The sequence below is a fragment of the Equus przewalskii genome, chromosome X (assembly GCF_037783145.1).
Source record: "Equus przewalskii isolate Varuska chromosome X, EquPr2, whole genome shotgun sequence".
NCBI classification, from domain to species: domain Eukaryota; kingdom Metazoa; phylum Chordata; class Mammalia; order Perissodactyla; family Equidae; genus Equus; species Equus przewalskii.
In genome coordinates, this window is record NC_091863.1 from 108,889,706 (window position 1) to 108,902,894 (window position 13,189).

At 40.4% G+C, this 13,189-nt stretch overlaps 1 protein-coding gene across 26 annotated transcripts in view; it reads left to right on the top strand.

The window, feature by feature from the left end:
• LOC103541166 (integrator complex subunit 6-like) overlaps window positions 1-13,189 on the top strand; it is a 53,770-nt gene that overhangs the window by 2,382 nt on the left and 38,199 nt on the right. The gene's annotated exons all lie outside the window — the stretch shown is intronic.

Consider the following 13,189-nt stretch of genomic DNA (forward strand, 5'->3'; position numbering starts at 1 on the left):
GAAAGTCTACACCCTCGGAGTACTGATACGGATAAGAACCCACCATTTGTAGTGTGGCCATTTGAATCCTCCTTAATTTGAAATAGTAAACAGGATAAATTGCGAAGCAATGTGCCTGTTTTTTCTTTGAAGGACTAACTTAACAGTTTTCTGAATGCCAAGACTCCAAGTTTAAAAATGGTTTTTGCTCTATGAAACTTTCATGGCAATATTTACGGATCTTTGGAAAGGAAGAAGAAAGTCTCACCCCCTCTAACAACCGTCCTACGTCTTTTGACCTAGCGTTGTAATCACAGTGTACATATGACTGCCTTCTGCTCGTTCCACCTATTTTGTCTCATGAATTTTTCCGGATTTCACATAGTCCTCATACTTAAACTTTTTAGTGGCTGTGTAACTTCTCCATGGCATTTTAGAGGCTCCAGATAGCTCTATGAACAGAGGGGAAATTTGGATTTTGTTTTTAGTGGAAGTTTCATCCATTGGTTCTTTTTATCCTGCCATCTTATATACTACATTTTCCCCTAAATGTAGTAAACTAGAGACATGAACGTTCTTCCAGGTTGAACTTGATCTTTTTGTCTTATGTAGGTCAGGTATGGGAAGATCCTTTCTGTAATACTTTTAATTACTAACCATTCCTTATCTTCTTATTTAGTCTTTATGCCTTTCCAAGGTTCTTCATGTTAATCTTAGGTGTTAACTCCATGTGCTAGGAAATGGTTCGTAACTTCAGTGATGGTCTTGGCGTTTTACTCCCTCTACCTGAATTACTAATGATATGCCAGATTTGGGTAGCCTTTTCTTTTTCTGAGTCTCTTGGCCACTCCCTCTTGCCCGCCTCCAGCTCTCCCTCAGCATGTGGTAACTATTTGTTCTTTTACTTTTAGGATCTAGCCATTTTGGAAGGTCTGAAATTTTAGAACATGTGGTGAATTTTCCTTAAAATTTAGTCTAGTCCTGCACTTGCTAATAGCTGGGCGCCGTAAACGTCTATTTTCTGTCACACTGCTTCTCAAATAGGTCTTTCTTTGATTGTCAGCAGGCATCTTAGTTCCTACTTAAAACTTCACTCTTCATTAGGAGCCTGGGGTTCTTTCAGCAAAGTGAGTTAGATGCTAGGATTTGTAGCTTATTTTTCTGAAGAATAAGTTGAAGTGTATTTTTCAATTTCTCTGTGGTTGGAGGCCCATTGTTTATCTCTTATCAAAATAACTGCTTACTTCTCAGGTCTTGCAAACAGTTTTTGCAAAAAAAAAAAAAAAAAAAAAAGCAAAACTTTTTTTTCCTGCTGGAAGATTTGATTCTATTGGTGTTGTAACAGGCATGAGTTGTGCATTTGGTTCGGAGAGGTTTTTTTTCCTAACAGGCATAGAACTGTTCCCAGTATATCCACTTACAAGCTCTGACAGTAAATCTTGTAGTGAAAAGTTACTGAGACTGGAATTTTTCACTAATATATACTGTTGAGAATGCGAATATAGTATTTCACCTGGGACTTACTAACTTCTTACTGCACACCCCTTAGGACATGGCTGTGTGCTCTTTTAAAATTAGTCATACCTGTTCCTTGCAGTCAGCTTTGCATGGATGGAATTAAGTTCGATTTGAGGACCAAATAAAAAGCATATGAAGTGCAAGCATTTTGTGCTACATCTGTTTCAAGTGTTGCTTCGTAGACAAGTTTTATAACTAGTGTCACAAGTGCTAACATTACATTTATATGATGGGATCTTTCGTGTGCGTAGCTAGGGTGAAACCCTGTTTAATATTTTATAATTTCCCTTGTATCCTTATAAGACTAATACACAGTTTTTAAAAGTGGAGTTTTTGTGTATGATAGTTCTTAATAGTTTGGCTGAGGTTCCGCTGTCTTCTATGTTTTGTTTTGCGATGAATCATAATTTCCTTTCATCCAGTGAATAGCAGAGGTAAGCTTGTCGCTGCTACTAACTCCACAGCAATTTGAGGGCAACAAGAAGAAAGCGAGCAATGAGACTGGGGTGTAGAATAATATAACTATTCAAAATAGTTTGATGTTTGAAGGCACTTTCTTAAAATGATTGCTTTTTTTAATGAAGGAAATGCTTTTTCACATACACCAAGTCACTTTTCTAGAAATAGCTGAAACACATGTATAAACAGTGGACAGAAATTTTTTTTTTATAAATAGGAAGAGATGTTTCAAAGGAATATCCCAAGCCTGTAATTTGAAAACATAGAGCATGTGAAAAAGTGAAATTTTCCCCTGAGTGTTGCCTTTTCACATCCTGTAGCTAGCTCTGCTTACTGGTATCCACATGCCTTTGTCAACATGTATCAGTGAAAGGCAGCATCTTGCCTTACAGATTTAGGAGGTAAACTTAAGCTTTTTATGATCTGTGTTCCAAACATTTATTGGTATTTTAAGTAAGAAAGAACTGTTTCATATGCCCATAAGTATACTTTATGGGCTTTATTTGGAAAAGGAGCGACTTTTAGAGGAGCTTTTCATTGTGATTGGAAGCTAAGGAAGTGCTTTTGGGTGAAACAGTAGCAACCTGGCCTGTGAGAACAACCTGAGACAGTGGAAGGTGCATTTAAAACTCAAAATGCTGGAGCTGGCTCAGTGATGGAGTGGTTAGGTGTTTGCGCACTCTGCTTCGGTGGCCCAGGGTTCGTGAATTTGGATCCCGGGTGCAGACCTACATACCACTCATCAAGCCATGCTTTGGTGGTGTCCCTCATACAAAATAGTGGAAGATTGGCCACAGATGTGAGCTCAGGGCCCATCTTCCTCACCAAAAAGAAAAAAAAAAAAAACAAAAAAAACCCCTCAAAGTGCCACAAAGGCAGTGCATTGACCTTTATGATGAGTTGTTTCTCCCCTGATCTTGCTTCCTCTTCACCTTCCCTATTGACCATTTGAAGCATGTGATGTTAAGTATTTTAAAATGAGAAAAGGGGAGAGAAAACCTCAATAAAATAAATAGGCAACCTACTGAATGGGAAAAGATATTTGTAAATCATATACGATAAGGGATTAATATCTAAATATATAAAGAACTCATACAACTCAATAGCAAAAAAGCAAACAATCCTATTAAAAAATGGACAAAGGATCTGAATAGAGATTTTTCCAAAGAAAATGTATAGATGGCAAATAGGCACATGAAAAGATACTCAATATCACCAGTCTTTAGGGAAATGCAAATCAAAACCATAATGACTTACCACCTCACACCTGTTAGAATGACTGTTATCAAAAAGACAAGAAATAACAAGTGTTGGAGAGGATGTGGAGAAAAGGGAGCCCTCATGCACTCTATGCATGAGCCACTATGGAAAACAGCATGGGGTTTCCTCAAAAAATTAAAAATAGAACTACCGTATGACCCTGCAATTCCACTTCTGGGTATTTACAGTCATGTGTTGCTTAACAACTGACATACATTCTGAGAAATGCGTCATTAGGTGATTTTTCACTGTGCAAACATCACAGAGTGTACTTACACAAACCTAGATGGTATAGCCTACTACACACCTAGGCTATATGGTACTCATATAATGGGACCACCGTTGTATATGTGGTCCGTGATTGAACAAAACGTCATTATGCAGCGCATGACTGTATCTGAAGAAAACAAAAACACTGACTCAAAAAGATAAACACACCACTATGTTCATTGCAGCATTATTTACAATAGCCAGGATATGGAAACAACCTAAGTGTCCATTGCTGAATGAATGGATAAAGAAACTGTGGTATATATACACAATGGAATATTATTCAGGCATAAAAAAGAAGGAAATCTTGCCATTTGGGACAACAAGGATGGACCTTGAGGGCATTATGCTAAGTGAGATAAGTCAGACAGAGAAAGACAAACATTATAGGATCTGTCTTATATGTGGAATCTAAAAAAACACAACCAAAAAACCAAGTTCATAGATGTTCTCTGTTCACAGAGAACAGATTGGTGGTTGCCAGAGGTGTGCATGGGGAAAGTGGTCAAAAGGTACAAACTTCCATTCATAAAATAATTAAGTCATGGGGATTGTAATGTACAGCACGGTGACCATAGTTAATAGTGCTGTGTTTCATATTTGAAAGTTGCTAAGAGAATGGATCTTAAAAGTTCTCATCATAAGAAAAAAGAAAAAAATTCTGCAACTGTGTGCGGTGACAGTTGTTAACTAGACTTACTGTGGCGATCATTTGGCAGTAAATACAAATATCGAAATTTGTCGTACACCTGAAACTAAAATAATGCTATATGTCAATTATACCTAAATAAATAAATAGCGAACGCTTACAGAGTTTTATCCAACCTATGAATTAAATATAGTTTGCTGGAAAGAATTTTAGGAGTGAGGTACCCTGACTGGTAGCTCTTTTCCTTTATACAAAGAAGATGGGGGGAATTAAAACTTTACTGAAAGCTTGTACAAATAACCCTATATCACTTACGTATATACCACTCTTTATCTGTACTTTTGTTTATTTGTTGTTTTGTTTTGCAGTGAATAAAATTCTCCTTTTAGAAAAGAAAGAAAAGGGGAGAGTTCTTGGTAGAAGACTAGATCTGTGGGCGAGGGAGTAATGCTATGTTCAGACTAGGCACCAGCTGGAAGATGACTGGGGAGTGCTGACGAAATACCGGAGCCCTGTCTGCCCTGTATGCCGAACCTCGCTTGTATCCATTCAGTCTTACTTGCCCTTCCCTTGTTTCAACCTTCATCATTCCTCATCTGGACCACTGTTACCGCAGCCACTCAGTTGGTCTCCCTACTTCTGGTCTTGCTCTCCGCTGATTCTTCTCCCCTCATCTCCACTAGATTGGTCATTCTTAAAATAAAATAAAATAAAAAGTCATTCCCTCCCTGAAAATTCTTCGGTGGTTCCCTATTACATTTCAGAATGAAATCCAAACTCCTCAGCCTGACCTCCAAGGCCTTCATGATCTTCTATCTTACTTTGCCAACAGTGTCTCTCCACTCTCGTCTCTTCCCCTGGGCCTCAGGCTCCAGCCAAAATGAGAAATTAGGCTGTCTTCTCCAAACTCCCTATGCGTCCTGCTTCTGTGCCATTGCTAATGTTGTTCCCTCTGCCTGGGACACACTGCTTGGCCTGACATGCCTCAATTCTGCATCCTCTTAATTCTACATCCTCAAAAGTCATCCTGCCCCTCTGCCCCACCCCTACTCCAGTGTAACAGCTTCCGCTATGATCCCGTAATACTGTCCAGACCTTCCCTATAGCAATAAGCATATTATGTAGTGATTGTTGGTGTTCACATTGGCCTCCCTAATGTGAGGTCTTTGAGGGCACTGTTTGAATTTCTCTGTGTTTGTACCTCGAGTACCTAAGGCAGTGCCTAGATTTTGGTAGGTACTCAATAAACGAAAAAAAGATTTCAAGCAATATGTAAGCATGAAAGCTGCCCAGTCTCCCTCTCCCTCCTGTTTCCACTGCTCTTTCCCCAGAGGGTGATCACTGTTAACAATCTGATATGTTTAATGTTTATTACAGCGAGCACTTTCACTTAGGTTCCAGTTTATAATATGGTAGAATTGTGTTTTTTATAAGACCAATGTACATATGTCACCTTTCTTTTGTTTATTGAAGTATAACTTAACATACAGCAAAATACATCAATCTTAATGACTTGATGCATTTTTACATATTTATACATTCATGCAACCACCACCCCAGGCCAAGATATAGAACATTTCAACCCAGAAAATGCCTCTTCTTCCTGCAATCCATTCCTCCCCTGCAGTTAGCTGTTGGTCTGACTTTTATCGCCACTGTAGGGATGTGATCAAAATGGTGTTTCTGGAAGATTACTCTGACAGTGGATTGCTACTACAGCAGTGTAGGCATTCATTTACCGTGTGTTCATTGAGTACCTTCTCTGGACCAGGCTTTGTTATAGGGGCCTAAGGTGACACCAAGAAAGACCTGGCCCAAGGAGAGATCAGAATAGTAAAAGACATGGTCTTAGTCATTGGAAAAAGGTGACTAGACTAAGGTGGGAGAGGTGTTGAGAACAGTAGACTCTTAACCAATGGATTGGAGGTGACGGAGGGAGGATGGGCAGGACATAGTGAGAATTCCTTTTATCTGGTCAAGATTGTAACTAGCTAAGACTGGATCATAAGAGAGCTTTGAAACCTGCAAGCTAGAGTTTGTACATTTCTCCTGTGGTGAAGAGCCGTGAGGTGGAATTGAAGAGAAACAGGGCGAAGCTTGCTGTCTGTGTGCTTGTTTGGTTATTATTACACAGAAACATACATTGAGGTGGGCTGGGGAGAGGGGAGAATGAAAGGTAGGGAAGACCCAAAAGATGTAGTTGAAATTGCCTAGTTTTGCTTTAGTACTGCCACTTGAGAGCTTTTGGCCTTGAAGTTGGGATTGGGGGGGAAGGATGGCAGAAAGGCAGGGCACCTGTAAGGAAAGGGCAAGTACTGTCCTTTTCAGTTTGCCTTTGCTTCAGGAAAATAATTAGAGCTGCTCAGGAGACAGGGCTCTTAGTTTCACAGAGTGGCCAAACATGGCTGCTGTTCCAGATCTCAGGGAGAAATTGCTTTCCAGAGAAGGGCAGGATTGAAGGCCCTGCTGCATGCCGGGAGGGCAGGGATGAAGAAGGGAACCCACTGGTTTAAGTCGTTAAATGAAAAACCCTGTGTAAACATAGCTTCCAGTTCGAGTGTAAATGAGAGATCCAGGCAGTCCATTTGTGTGCGTATTGGCAGCTTGGAACAGGCTATCTCCTGGATACAATGTTCTAAATGGTGATTAGGTTCCCAGACCTTCCTCCCCAGGAAAGCCTTTTTAACCCTTAATGTCACTTAGCCAAAGAACTATTGTGTTTGTTATTGTTTCTACTGGGAAGTGGATTTGGTGATTAGTTAAAAACACATCCTTCCTCCCTCCTTCCTCACAACTCCTGGTGGACTTGTGGTCCCGGTGAGGGGTGGGGATGCTGTAAGAGCTCCAGCAGATGGGGTGAAAGGCTGAGGTGGCAGTGAGGGTAGGCATGGCTCTTCAGATTTGCCAGTCATTAGTATTTAGATTGGCTGGCTTTATGCTGTTCAGTACAGCGTTCACTAGGCATGTGTGGTTGTTGAGCACTTGAGAGGTGGCTGCACTGAATCAAGATGTGCTGTAAATGTAACCACTCGATTTTGAAGACTTAGTACAAAATCATATAAAATATCTCATTAACAGTTTTATTGATTACAAGTTTAAATAATAGTATTTTGATATATTGGGTAAAATAAAAAATATTATTAATTTCACCTGTTTCTATTTTTTTTTCTTTTTTTCTTTTGGTGAGGAAAATTGGCCCTGAGCTAACATCTGTTGCCGATCTTCATTTTTTTTTCTCCACAAAGCCCCAGTACATGGCTGTATATCCTAGTTGTAAGTCCTTCTAGTTCTTCTATGTGGGATGCTGCCACAGTATGGCTTGATGAGCAGTGTGTAGGTCCACACCTGGGATCCAAACCGGCAAACCCCAGGCTACCGAAGCGGAGCACACAAACTTAACCACTACACCACCAGGCCGGCCCCATGTTTCTATTTTTTTTAATGTGGCTACTTGAAAATATAAAATTACCTATGTGGCTTGCACTGTATTTCTATTAGACAGCAGTCCTGGTCTATATTCTTTCTCAAAATATTTATGGTCTTCATGTCTTAGAAAATGTTTCTGAAGGATGATCCTTTCTCTCCATGTTCTGTTTAAAATGAACACCGCCGTGATGGACTCACTTGTGCATGAAAGGTTATCACACAGTTCAGAGTTGATGGGTTGATAACCCTTGGCCCTGGGCCAAAATATGAAAGCATCCCATTCTTGTTTGTATTGACAGCCAGTTTGGTTGCTTAGACCTTTGGATGCAGTTGGTAATCTAACTGGGTGGGTTAGAAGTTTTTTCCTGAGCTGAGTACAATAGAATATATATGTGAACTCCTACTGTAACTATGGGAACTCAGAATTCTGTGTGTAATATGTGTTCACCAGTGGCACTAAATGTTCCATGCTTTTAGTGTTATTAGAAATATGTAACGTGTCCCTTATTAGATTTACATAGTTACTTAGCCCAAGAATTCCCAGGAACGGTATTCATCAAGAAAAGTAGGATAAAGGAAAAGTTCTCTAGCTTGGCATAGTGTAAAACCCAAGAAACAAAGGGGGGTTTGTCCCCCTGCTTTTGTGGAGGGCTTTCCTGATGTTCCCTCCCTGGCAGAGCTCTTGTCTTGTATCCTGGGAAGTCATCAGTGGCAATAAAGGAGGGGGAAGGTCCAGGTCCCCACCACAGGAAGGCTCCCTGGGTTAGTACTTTCTCTAAACTCAATCCTCTTAACAGGGATTACAGAAGCGACTATGTTATTTGTTTGTTCCTGTGATGGCTCCCATTCAGGGAATAAATACGATGTTTAATTCGGAGGCTGGGTGAAAGTGCAGATATGCTGATGAATGGCATGTATACAAGGTGGAACCATTTTAAATAGCCTTAGTTTTGGATCCTGCTAAAACACATCTTGTAGTCACAGGTGTTATCTGGGTTTTGCAGATATGATTTGACTTGTATCTACTTCCTTGTAATAATGAACAATAATATAATAGCTTTCTAATAATAGCAGCTGACATTTACTGAGTAATGCTTATGTCCACAGCAGTGTGCCAATGAATGTAAAGTGCTTATTTCATTTATCTCCCTAACCAACCTAAGTCATGGATACTATAATTATCCCCATTTAACAGATAAGGAAACTGGGACCCAGAGAGGTTAAGTAACACAGCTGAATAGTAACCCAGGTCTGTCTCTATTCCAGAGTCTTCAGTAATGATCCACTTCACTCTCCTATCAATCATGGTAGAACATTCCTTTGAATAACTTCTCACTGGTATTTTCTCCTTATCATATATGTCCCGGAGCCATATTTTTTAGAAAGAATCATCGTGCTATTATTTCTAGTTGTTTGTGATATGAGTGCTTGGTATTATAGCAGACACTCAATGAATGACAATTATTACTGCCAGTGTTACCATTTTTATTATTTCTCTATTTCTAGGTTAATATCATGGTGTATTTGTTTGTGAAATACTTTGGCCTTTGATGTCCCATGGCCCCTGCTCAGGGACAGAATGGAGCTTGAGATAGCATGTATATGTTGGGGATGGTGTTGAGGCCTGCTGGCTGACACTGAGTGGGCCTTGTAGGAAGAGTGGTAGGCTTGACCAAGCAACTGGGGAGTCTTTGGCTGTCTAGTGACCTCCAGAAAGTGATTTGCCATCTTCACTTTCTCTCCTGATAAATGTTTTTCTTATAGGGAAAAGAAAGACATTCAGTTACTCCACAGTAACCATTTAGTTTCTTCTAATGCGCGAGCTTTCAGGGAGGCAGAAGTGGTTTTGTAAAAGGCCTGCATGCACCCTACCACCTTTGCCGAGTTTTATGTATCAGCCTGGGCCTCACCTAGTGGTGCAGTCCTCATTTCATCCATCTCTCCCATACTCCTCAAGCCATGCCCCTGCCATGGCCAGATAGCTTTTTTTGCTTCCTGCTTAATTAGGGTGGTATGGGGTGGATTTCAGAGAAGAAATGGAGATGCTACCAAGTCAGCCACTGGAGTCTTAACCAGAGAAAAGTTATATGAAGACTTTTGTGATGATGTGCCAAATGTTCATAGAAAAAATAGAGTTCTGTATCTTTTTTTTTCCCTTTTTTTTTTGAGGAAGATTGGCCCTGAGCTAACATCCATGCCCATCTTCCTCTACTTTACATGTGGCATGCCTGCCACAGCATGGCTTAACAAGCAGTTTGTAGGTCCATGCCTGGGATCCGAACCGGCGAACCCCGGACCACCGAAGCCGAATGTGTGAACTTAACCACTGCACCACTGGGCCGGTCCTAGAGTTCTGTATCTTAAACCATGTTCAGCTGATTATACTATTCATTAATGATAGTTGCTCTTTCATTATTTATATCCTGTAGGTCAAATATTCAGTAAACATAGTACCAAGAGCCAAACTCTGGATTTGAATGTTATTGAACAAAAGACTCAAAACATTTATGTTTGTGCAAGTAAGGAATAGTACTAGTGAGAAAAGTATATATGATTTATTAAGGTCTTAGGATTTACTATATAGCTAGTTGGGCCAATATTCTAATGTTTATTCTCTTTGGTCTTGACTACATTTGAAACTGTTAATATTCCTTCCTTCCAGAAATTTATCACCTCCTCTGTGTTGTTTCCTCACCCCTCTCTCTCATGATTCTTTCCCTATCTTCCAAATTCTTTCCCTTGGGGAATGCATCCTCCTCATTCATGGTTTCAGACATTCCTTCTACACTGATGCCTTTCCATCTTCAGTTTCTTGCCCAGGCATCTCTAGCTGACTATAGAACATCTCTACTTGGCTATCTGCCCTGCCATCAGCTCATAGTTAGCATGTCAGAAAGACCTCCTTATGGCTCTAAGGACCGTCCCCTCTTCCATCTTCCCCACCTTTTAGTCACCCAGGATTGACAGCTAGGCATTATTCGGCTTTGATCCTGTCCTTCTGTCTTTTTCTAAGGCCCATCTATCATCCCTTTGAAATGTCTCTTACATACGTTCCTTCAACTCAATTTCTGCTGCCATTACTTGAATCCAGGTCCTGACCTTTTATGCTTTGACCATGATAACAGCCTCCTATGAGGTCTCCCAAGTACCTCCCAAATTCCTACTCTCTACCCACACCAACTACCAACTTTCTAAAAAAGCTGGTTTCATCATATCACTCCCCCTCCCAAGCCTTCAGACTCACTATGCCTGTGGATGCCATTCTGAGCCCTCTGGCATCTTCTCCCTGGGGCTATATAAACGTATTTCCCATCATTTCCCCACAGGAGGCTTGCGCGTCAGCCAGACCTGTCTCTCCCACCCCCTGAGTCTGTTTCTCCATTTCTGATGCCAGCCCTTAGAACATGGGTTAACTAGAGGAAGGGGAGTTCCAGAGCCAGGAGAGCTGGAAGCGAACTGAAAGCATTCCATTAAGGGTGTGACTTGAGGGGAGGATGTGACAGAGGTGCTTTAAAGTGCTATTATAACGATGAGAAGATGCAGAAGGAAGGAGGAGGGAGCTGGAGGATGACCTTTAGTGGCTGATTAGCCTGAACTAGACCAAGATGTTTTGATTTAAATTGGCCTGGAGTTGCCTGGAGGCGCTGCTGTTTAATCAGAAGCCCCAGTCTCTGCGTTTTTCTCTGCAAAAGGGAGCCCACGTAACTAGACAGTAGACAATAGAATTCGAGGGAGAAGGTGTGGGCTTAAATGCAGCCATGGCTTTAGAAAGTTGGGAGTCCTTCTGTTTTGTTTCCTGTAAGAGAATGCTGAGGATGTGCAGAGAAAAGTTCTCTATTTTTCTCAAAAGCTTACATATGTTTATAGACGTTGTAAAGTCCATTTCGTAGCGATGTTTTTGGGCTGTCTGTTGGAAGTCAAAGCGTTGGTACTTTTATAAAAATCAAGTTTTAAAAAGTGATCATAGAACAGCCTGTCTGGTAGATCACACCATCCACTGTCATGTAATCTGGCAAATGGTGTCACTTTAGCAGCTCCATAAAGAATGCTGGACTAGGAGGCTGGAGACCCCGGTTCCTAGCCGCGGTCTGCTACTGGTTAGATAGATGCATGACCCCACGCAGGTCACTTAACCTTTTATGGTTTTGCTTTTCTTGTCTGTAAAATAAAGTGATTAGACTAGATTATTCCCACCGTTCCTTCCAAAAAAGTACAGGAGAGAATTGTGTAAGTGAAAGGCAGGAAGTGGAATAATTGACGCATGAATTCAGGGTGATTTCAAAATTGCTTTAAATTTTAGAAAACAGTCCTTGTATGGGTTTAATGTGCTATATCACACACTTACTGGTTACATCGGTAAGTGTCACTCCATTGTATTGGTAAATGTCACCCCATCTTATTGGTGCCCTTTCCGTTTGCTGCTAAGGGTTTAAGGTTCAGGACAGATTCCTATCACGGGTTACCTCTGAAGAGTGGAACGGAGAGTTTGGTGAAGAGATAGACTAACCTTGTATTTCTGTTGAGATTTTTAATAATGAATGTGTGTATATTAATGTTTATAATGTAAAAAACAGCTCATGAAATGTTTTTGAAAGAATGATTTTTAAAGATTGCTATATAATCTTTAGAAAGTAATGAATGGCTGTTCTGCTATCTCCTGTGTTCAACACTTTCTGCAGTGTTGCAGTGGCTTAGTCTCAGTCCTGTCTTTGTGTATTTTTACAAGGCACCTTTGTTAATTTTTATTTTGTGTATGTGTTCTCAAAAAATGTCTCCTATCGAACTCGAAGTCTAAACAATTGAACATGTGATCTGCACAGCAGCTTTTTTCCCTAATAATAGTTATTGGTCAGTAGCTGCCATTGAAATGGTCTGAGAGTGAGAGAGGGGACTTTTAACATTTCTATCTGGCTGAGTTTGGCAAATTCTTTGCAACTCAAGGGTATTTTTCCTCCAGAAACAGTGCATTTAGCTCTCAGACAAAGGAGAAAAGTTTCTAAAATTTGGTTTCTACATTTTAGCATCCTCTGGTGAAGATCCAGTTTCTTTTGATCTTCTTGTGCTTTCAAGTGAACTCTGAGAGGTGTGCTACTTCATAAGTTTATCCGAATTCCCTGGGGGAAGAATGGAAAACTCATAAATGCATTTTGCAGATATTTTAAACTAATCCTTATAATTGTTTATCCACTAAAAAAACCTCATACTAGGTATTTTAAAGAGACTGGCAATGCAAAATGGTGAACTTGGGATCAGCAGAATCAAACTGTGAATTATTCCTTTGCCCAGTTTACTTAAAAATATGTCGTCATGAGAGTCTGTAACTATCTGCTAAGAAAACAATTCAGCAGGCCGCAGACTGTCTAATAAGTTTCTGCAATATATTAGGGGGTCAGTTTCTTAAGAACTTTTTTAAAAAGTAGAAGACTCAGAGAAGCTAGAATTCTTTTCTGTGGGCTTGACTGGTAGTATTTCCTGAAGCATGTGGATGAAAATTGGTGGACTGGAGCACAGAATGATAGCGTTCAGTGTTCTCAGAGAGAGACGTGATATGATCAAATAAAATGGGCTTTGAGCATTCTAGCAAGTTCAGGACACTAAGAAGTGCCCCTGGGGAAGTAACTTTGACCA